The sequence below is a fragment of the Tupaia chinensis genome, unplaced genomic scaffold (assembly GCF_000334495.1).
Source record: "Tupaia chinensis unplaced genomic scaffold, TupChi_1.0 Scaffold000001_1, whole genome shotgun sequence".
NCBI classification, from domain to species: Eukaryota; Metazoa; Chordata; class Mammalia; order Scandentia; family Tupaiidae; genus Tupaia; species Tupaia belangeri.
In genome coordinates this window covers 3,556,141-3,562,022 of record NW_006159427.1, presented here as the reverse complement: position 1 = coordinate 3,562,022, position 5,882 = coordinate 3,556,141, and the positions used below count along the sequence as shown (strand labels likewise).

Below are 5,882 nucleotides of genomic sequence, written 5' to 3'. Positions count from 1 at the left end.
CTGAAGAGCTACTGTACATGTATCTATTACAGCATAGGTGAGACCAAGGACCAGGTAGCTAACTCAGCCTTCATAGAACATTTTGGAAGCATGGCTCAGAAGTAATCTATATGATTGAGCCTATCGATGAGTACAGTGTTCAATAGTTGAAGGAATTTGAGGGGAAGACTTTAGTGTCACCAAAGAGGTTTAGAACTTCCAGAAGGTGAAGAAGAGAAAAAGAAACAAGAAGATTAAAAAACAAGTTTGAAAACCTTTGCAAACTTATGAAAGATATCTTGGAGAAAAAAGTGGAGAAGGTAGTTGTCTCAAATCAGATGGTAACATCCCATGTTGCATTGTGACAAACACATATGGCTGGACAGCAAATACGGAGAGAATCATGTAAGCTCAAGCCTTAAGACACAACTCAACAATGGGTTACATGGCTGCAAAGAAACAGCTGGAGATCAATCCTGATCATTCCATTTCCTTAAGGTAAAAGGTAGAGGCTGACAAGAATGACAAATATGTGAAGGATCTGGTCATCTTGCTTTGTGAAACCACACTCCTGTCTTCTGGGTTTAGTCTGGAAGATCCCCAGACACATGCTAACAGAATCTACAGGATGATCAAACTTGGTCGGGGTATTGATGAAAATGACCCTACTACTGATGATACCAATGCTGCTGTAATTGAAGAAATGCCATCTCTTGAAGGAGATGATGGCATGTGGCACATGAAAGAAGTGGATTAAGTACTGCCTGAAGAATGATTTACATATATGTTTGATACTGAATCTTTATTCTCTCTGATAATTTATATACATATATAATTTCTTCTTTTTAAAAAAGAATTATTATATTTAATTTTATTCATTGTCATTTTTTTATTGAAATTGACCAGAGACATATTATGCCAACTGCTGGTTCCCATATTCTATTTCTTGACATACATAGAAGTGTGTATCACAAAAATGAAGATACACAATGATTATTTCTGGATGATAATGGCATGGTTAATATTTTACCATTTTCTGTGTGTATTTCATTTTTTTCTACTTTGTAAATAATGTGTAATTATTAATTTCACAAAAGCAACAAGGTATATTTATGAATTCTAATTGAATTGGTGTCTATTCTAGAAAAGAGATCAGAACTGTTGCTTTTCATTGACAAACTAAAGTCAGGGTTCTCAATTCTTTTTTTCTTTTAACATTTATTCATTTATTACCTGAAAGACACGCACACACACACACACACACACACAAACACACACACACACACACACACACACACGCAGTTACCCTTGAAAGTCTCATCACTGTGATCCTCCCCCACAGTCTCCCACCTACCCACACACACACACACACACACGCAGTTACCCTTGAAAGTCTCATCACTGTGATCCTTCCCCACAGTCTCCCACCTACCCAGTATCACAGGTTCATGCAATGTGCCCAGGGTGTTCAGGTCAACCTGCAATGTGAACCCAGGCATTTAATGTAGCTTCAGTATTGTGCATACTGCCTGCCACTGCAGCTGGGCCCTACTCTGACATTTTTAAGGATCTTTCAGTTTATTAAAACTCAGTCAACTGGGACCAGCAGTTAGCATAATGGCTATATCGCTGGATTCCCATGTAGTCAACCACGGTTTGAGTCCCAGACTCGATGGCTTAAACTCACGCCGGCCACGTGTGCGTGCGTGCCCAAGATCCCAAGAGGAGAATGGAGGAGAAGGGATTGTGGTGTGGTCATCCCCCCTGGGGGTGATTTCTTGCTTTCTGTCTGTCTCTCTCTGTCTTTCTGGCGAGCCCACGTGCCCTGTAGCAAAAACCTCTCCAAAAAAAGAAAAAAAAAACTCCGTCAACTAAAGGAGGATTGTTAGTTAACTCCTTACGTATCACTGACCTAAGATTCTTAAACCGACAATAGACACCCTAGATTTTCTCTAAGTTAATCACTACTCCCACCAACAATCCAACCTCTCTCTGGCAAGTTTAGTACAGAGGAGGGATGCAAACCAAGTGGATAAATAGAACCAAACAGAATTTCAGGATGTCTGGCTATTTCTTCTATTTCTCTAACCCAACCTATAGAAGAGAACAGACTATCTGGGTAAAGCACTCTTCAAATTCCCATGAAGGGAGTAGTCCAGATTTCTAATGTCTTTGGCTCATGATATTTTAGCCAGTGTTCTTGAAATCCTCCAGTAGTTTGGGGATTAAGAATTGCCATTTTCATACTGTTTGAAATGCTTTGTCATGAAACAATGATCCCCATACTATCCTCAGGTTCTCAACAGAATATTGTGCTCTTCAGTATTCAACTTCCTTTCCAACTTGTTTTTTCTCTTTGGTTTTGGTATCAATCCAAATAGATGTAAAGGACACCAAGTGAGATGCTTTCTAGATCAGCTTAAAATACAGGTCTACCTCTAAAACTGGGAACTTCATCACAATGGAAGTGAATCTGTCAGAATTAAATAGGTATCATTTCCCCTTACAAGGAAACAGAGATCCTTGGAGCAAAGGCTCATTTCCAGAGTAGGAGAGGGAAGTATAAAACAAGACTGCTGTACGACAGAATAGGAGAGTGAACAAAGATGATGAGGTCATATCAAAAGGATGCAGAAACTAGATTTTAAAAAACTCTTGTCGGGACCAGCAGTTGGCGTAATGGCTATTTCACTGGACTCCCACATAGTCAACCACAGTTTGAGTTCCGAACCCGGTGGCTTAAACTCACGCCGGGCATGTGTGCGTGCATGCCCAAGATCCTGAGAGGAGAATGGAAGAGATGGGATTGCGGCATGGCCATCCCACCTGGGGGTGATTTCTCGCTTTCTATATCTCAGTCTCTCTCTCTTTCTGGTGAGCGCACGCGCCCTATAGGAAAAACCTCTCAAAAATAAAAAAAAGTTAAAAAAAAACCCTCTCATTGTTCAAATCTGTATAATTTGAGCACAAAATAAAACAGTAATAGTAATAGATTAAAAATTTGACTGCTAGGGCTGAATATTGGCACAATAAATGATGCAATGCTCTGTGAGGCTGACCCCACGTGAGAAGGTTCTGGGTTGGCATCTGGATACCTCCCAGAACACACCAGGTAAATGCCCGTAGCCCAGGGCCAGCTGAAGCTGAGGTACATTTTAGTGTGAAGACTCTGTTGGTGGTGCTTCTCACTCTCTCACTCTCTGTCACTCTTGTTTATGGAAAAAAGAAAGAAACTTTAAAAATATTGGGCTGCTTCATTATTATACATGTAAATTAGAAATGACAATAAAAAATTTGACTGCTTTTGCTAAATCTTCAGTTTCTTTCTCTTGTTCTCCCTTCCCTACTTTTCAACTCTCTCCTTTATCTCCCTCCTTAAGCACTATGCATGGGAGCAATAACCTCTTGTATTTTGCTTCGGGATGATACGTGTGCTCTGGATAGGCTCTTCATTAATAAATTTTTTAAAAAATCCAAATTCAGGGCTAGTAGGTGGTATAGTGGGTAAGGCGGCAAGACTCCCACATGGCTTACTGTCACTCGAAACCCTAACCTGGTGGCTTGAAAATCACAGAAGGTGTGTGTGCTTGCATGCCCAAAATCCTGAGACAAGTATGGAGAAGAGACTGTGGTGCGGCCATGCCCCTGGGGTGATTTCTCACTTTCCCTCTCTTTGTCTTTTTCCAGAAAGCACATATGCCTTATGGCAAAAAAATAAAAATAATAAATAAATAAATAAAGATTTTAGTTTTATTCTTTAGGGTAAGCATGGACAAAAATAATCTTTCGACTGACTTAGGTTTTATGCCACTGAAACCAATCTAGTGTTAGGCTGGAACATAAATTTGCCTTTTTTTTTTTTTTGAGAGGTTTTTGCTATAGGGTGCATGCGCTCACCAGACAGACAGAGAGAGACAGAGAGACAGAAAGCGAGAAATCACCCCCCATGGGGGATGGCCACACCGCAATCCCTTCTCCTCCATTCTCCTCTCAGGATCTTGGGCATGCACACACGCCTGGCGTGAGTTTAAGCTGCCGGGTCTGGGACTCGAACCACGGTGGACTGCATGGGAGTCCAGCGACATAGCCATTATGCTAACTGCTGGTCCCAAATTGCCATTTTTATAGATAAACAATTGAGTGCAAGAAATTTTGGTTCAACAAAATGAGCCACCCAAGTTTATCAGAATTTTACATTGGGTCTTAAGGCTAAACCTTGAGCTACTGTGAATTGCTACCCTGTTTGGTTTTATGTGCCTTTTATGTCTTTGGAGACCTAGCACAGAAGGGTAAGTAAGCAAGGGTAGACCATGTACTTCCCTGGTACCCTTTCTGATGCTATTTGAATATCACATTAATACCTTCTGGAAAACAATTTCTTAGGGTGAAGAGAGCAGTAGACCAGGATTTTAAGAGACTGAATTCTATTCTTAGCTTTCTCATTACCAAGCTAAGAAAAGTTGGATGAATCATAACTTCTCTAAGCTTCTCTTCTTTCATTTTCAAATAGAGGTTGGATAAAGACTGAGTTGGGTGTGATGTCCCTTCCAGTTCTAATAATTTACAGTTCTTTTTTTATAGAACCTGGAGTGGAGAAGAAAAACCCAAATGTAAGCACTGTACTTACACATATATTGGTGTCCTTTACAGAAAGGCACATGAGCCAACCAAGTAAGTAACAAAGGTTAGAGGGAAACAAATTAACTTATAAATTGAAATTGGTGGAGTAAACCAGGCAAAACAAATTTCAAGATTTTATATTACCAGTCATATATTCTATAAGTCATATTCTATTAAGCCATAAAATGTTTTTTTAAACATTTCATAGTCTTAATATAATTCAACAAGAAAACACATGTTAGTTGTTTATTTTCCCTTAAAGTCCTTTTTCTTTTACAAATTATTTGAAAGTTTTTAGGTGACTATGAATGCTAATTATTTGTTCCCAAATGTATAAACTTCAAATTATGATTTTCTTTTGAGAATCTCAAAGTGTTTTAAATGCTTCAGCTCTCTTCTACTCAATTATAACAATGCTAAATTTAGTCAGATTTTGGTTTGTCTTCATCCGCACAATGATGATAATCTCTAATTTAGACTTTCCAATATAGGCATTGTTATGAAATCGTCTGGTCTAAGATTGCTTAGAAAGGCAAAAATAACCTTAATTCTTGCAAATCTGAACAACAATATGCAGCATAAAAAGGATAAAAGACTCATTGCATAACTCAGTAGAACAGTGAATATCCCCATGGAGTTAGCCAGTCCTAAAAACAATTCTATTTTATTCAAGTACAGTTTTTAAAAAAAACTGTAACCCCTGGTTAAACTTTCATGAGCAGTTCTAGTATGGTCAGACCAGGAACACAGGAAGTAGGTAAGATACTTAATGAATAAGAAAGGTACTGATAACACACCATCAGTGATAAGAACTTCTGACCATATCCAATATACTTAATCACCTTAACAACTTAATACAGGTCTTTCTTATAGTAAAACTCTAGCCAGAAGTTATAAATGTCTTTTCTGTAAAATCCAAGAAGGTCAATCAGTCCTGGCCCGATGATAAGACTTGCATTCTCCTTATCATGTGTGTACATTCTTGCACATACCAAGTAGTCAAAGATTTTACTATCAGTTACCTAAACTGCACTGCACAATCTCTCACCTAAAAGAAAATTATTATTCTTCCCAGATTCAATCAGTACTATATTTTAATCTCCTTTCTCTCCCCTATGTCTCATTATACATCCAAATCTTCATTAAACAATTTGATTATTTCTGTCCCTGGATCATAAAAAATAAGTTAATTAAAACCCAGGTGTAACTTGGGAGCTACACCATGTATCTCAAGCAGTTGCAGAAAGAGTTGGTGTTAGGAAAGATGAAGTAGCTAGCTCAGC

The 5,882-nt window shown here is 38.6% G+C and overlaps 1 protein-coding gene and 1 pseudogene across 1 annotated transcript in view; one reads left to right on the top strand and one right to left on the bottom strand.

Moving 5' to 3' along the window:
* LOC102476370 (heat shock protein HSP 90-alpha-like) overlaps positions 1–736 on the top strand; it is a 2,126-nt pseudogene extending 1,390 nt beyond the window's left edge.
* GPR158 (G protein-coupled receptor 158) overlaps positions 1–5,882 on the bottom strand; it is a 483,854-nt gene that overhangs the window by 126,665 nt on the left and 351,307 nt on the right. The gene's annotated exons all lie outside the window — the stretch shown is intronic.